This window comes from Tupaia chinensis, unplaced genomic scaffold, assembly GCF_000334495.1.
Source record: "Tupaia chinensis unplaced genomic scaffold, TupChi_1.0 Scaffold143651_1, whole genome shotgun sequence".
In the NCBI taxonomy this organism is placed as follows: domain Eukaryota; kingdom Metazoa; phylum Chordata; class Mammalia; order Scandentia; family Tupaiidae; genus Tupaia; species Tupaia belangeri.
In genome coordinates this window covers 2,114,006-2,116,757 of record NW_006203500.1, presented here as the reverse complement: position 1 = coordinate 2,116,757, position 2,752 = coordinate 2,114,006, and the positions used below count along the sequence as shown (strand labels likewise).

Sequence of the window (2,752 nt, the reverse complement as noted above, 5' to 3'; positions counted from 1 at the left end):
GCGCCCCGTCCCCGCGCCCCGGGGGCCGCGCAGCTACCATTGGACAGGCTGCCCCTACATCCGCCTCCTCCGCGGGCGGGTTTTTTTAAAGGGGAGGCTGACCAGAGCGTGCGGTGGGAGCCGCCCCCGGGCTTGCCCAAGTTGCCTGGGCCGGGCCTGGTTTGCAGGGCGCACCTGGTGGGGAGGCAGCAGCGGGGAGCCCGCGGAGCTCCTGAGGGGCCGCTCTGGGCAGCTTGCTCCTGTGTGAATACGTGTGCCTGCACGCGCCTGTGTGCGCCTGCAGGAGCAGGGCGGGTGTGCAGCCCGTGAGGGGCGGCGAGTGTGTACCTCTGCCTGCACGCCTCTGGAGCTGGTGAGGCTGGCCCTGCGTGGCACACACCTGCCACAGCCCACCAAGCCCAGCCCTGTGTGCCTGTTTGCAGAGGCTTCTGGAAAGGCGCCCCCAGCAGGCGCTGCTCAGCTCACCCCAGCTCTGGCCAACTCTCCCACTTTGCTGGGATTGTTCGGGATGGTATGGAGGGCAGGCTCACAGGGCACTGGGCAGGCAATCCTCCCTCCAGGGAGGCCGGTTGTTTCCCTCCCCCAGAAACACATGTCTGGGGCCACCTCCCAGCATCTGCCAGCCAGGTTACACAGGGACGACCCTGCAGATGCTGTGGGAGCCCTGAAAGCTGGGGTGGGGACAGAGCAGGGAAAGCAGCAAGAAAGGGGACTCCTGTGCAGATGGTCAGTGGCCGGAGGGAGTGGGGCTCCTGGCTCTCGGCCTGGCATGGGGACCTGGCCCACCTGTATCTTTCCCAGTCCTGGGCTCAAGGCTTCTCCACCGCCCAGTCCCATGGTAGGCCAGTACTGCATCTTCAGACAGTTCAGTGGGTAGAGGGTGCCAACTCCAGCCTGGCTCCGCCCCACCTTCTCAAGCCTCTGGGGACAGAGCATGAAGCAGCTCAGCTTAGGAAAGACCCTAGGCAAGGCTTCTGGCTCCTGGGAGCTGTCATCTTGAAATGGCTCAAAATCTACAGTGGGTGTGTGTGGGGTCCCGCCAGCAGAGGGGTCCTGGGGGCTGAGCTCCAGCTCCTGTTAACTGGGGAGCCACCCTCGCCCCCAGGGGCTGCATGTGCAGTCTCCACGAGCTAGAGGCAATGTGTGCGGGAGCTGCATGTGTGTGCAGTGGAGGGTGAGGAGGCCCCATGTGCCATCAGAAACACACGGCAGGCAGTGTGGGCAGGCAGGAGTGGGCTGGCTGTGGTCAGAGACCCTCCACCAACATATCCAATCTGATTTTTTGGTTGGAACTTTTATGACCTTAAAATTCTGCTTCCTGGGATTCTGAGGCGCCTTCAGGGCGCCTGCTGCAGCCGTGGAGCAGTGGTCATTAACAATACGAAATGCCCAGGGGTGTTTACTGAAACCTACACCCCACACCCCAGGGCAAAGGCCCCAGTCTAACTGCACGGAAGCACCCAGTGAGGCAGGGTTAGTTACCCTTACCCTGTTTGTTCCCAAGAAAGGAAGGGAGACAGAGTTAAAGAGCTCACCCAAGGCCACAGCTGGGAGAGCTAGGACTGGCCTGACAGCCCTTGGTCCAGACCTCCAAATGGCCTCCTGAAGCTACTGAGCTTCAAGTCAGTCACCCTGGCGGCCACTCTGCGGCCACTCTTCCGGCCTGCAGAGCAGAGCGGGCAGGGTCTCTAACAGCAAGAGGTGCTGAGCCTCCAGGGAGGCTCCCCTGCCCGCAGCAGATCCCAGGCGGGTCTCTGGCTTTCCTGGCGGTCATTGCCCTGGGTGTTCAGAAACTCAGGCGAGGAGGATTGTGTGTTTGCTGGGGGCACCCCAGTGGGAGGGCTCCCCCTCCAGGGCTCCTGGGTGGGACCAGAGGGCAGAGCCAGGGCCACACTGCGCGGCTGGCCTTTGCCTTGCTCTTCTGCCCAGGTCCAGGGGCTGCGGGGCACCTGAGAGCCCCAGCTGGGTCACAGGCAGACCTGGAGCTCTCTCCACGGGTCTGCTCAGAGGCTGCCACCCTCAGCTCAGGGTGGTCAGAGCTTCAGTCCCGTCTACAGAAGGGAGCGTGAGGCTCGGGTGGGTCACCCAGGCCCTCTTGCTCTGGAACCAGTCCAGGAGCCCACACTGGGCAGGCCTTCAGCTTCTCCCACTGCCTGGGGGAGTGGGGGAGGCGGTGGGTCACAGAGACCTTCCCACTGGCTGGTAGGGAGAGGGAGGCCACTTTCTGATGAGTCCCACTGAGAGACAGATTAGGAAGAGAGTGAGTGGTGGATGCAGAGCCCACCCCAGCCTGACTACCACTCTACTCAGCTTCCTCATCTGAGCAAGTGCAGTGAGACTGGGGTCACTTGGGGAGGGGCCACGGGCTAGTCCCTGCGGGGCTGCTGGAGAACCCTAGCTGTCTACCCCACCGGGGCCCCAGTAGGCTCAATGCTCATACCCCTCACCTTCATAAACAAACACCCAGGGACACAGCCTACCCGCAGACCGGCAATAAACAGAGCCCAGGGCAGCGCCCGACAGCCCGACCAGGTCTGCAAGGCGATGCTAGGACGGGGCTTCCAGCCCTGCCTCGGAAGCCACCGGCTTCGGCCCCTGCCGTTCCTGGCCTCAATTTTTTCCATCTGTAAAATGGCAGAGAAGAGAAGGGACGGCGGGGTGATCCATAGCAGAGAAGCTTCCCAGGTGGCGTTTCTACCTCTCTGCCTGGGAAGCCAAGCCTCCTGCGGCGGGGGCAAGACCCCCAGACCCC

The 2,752-nt window shown here is 63.0% G+C and overlaps 1 protein-coding gene across 1 annotated transcript in view; it reads right to left on the bottom strand.

Annotated features, from left to right (window-relative positions):
• The window catches only part of WNT7B (Wnt family member 7B), a 51,015-nt gene that overhangs the window by 47,444 nt on the left and 819 nt on the right, over positions 1-2,752 (bottom strand). The window lies entirely within an intron of this gene.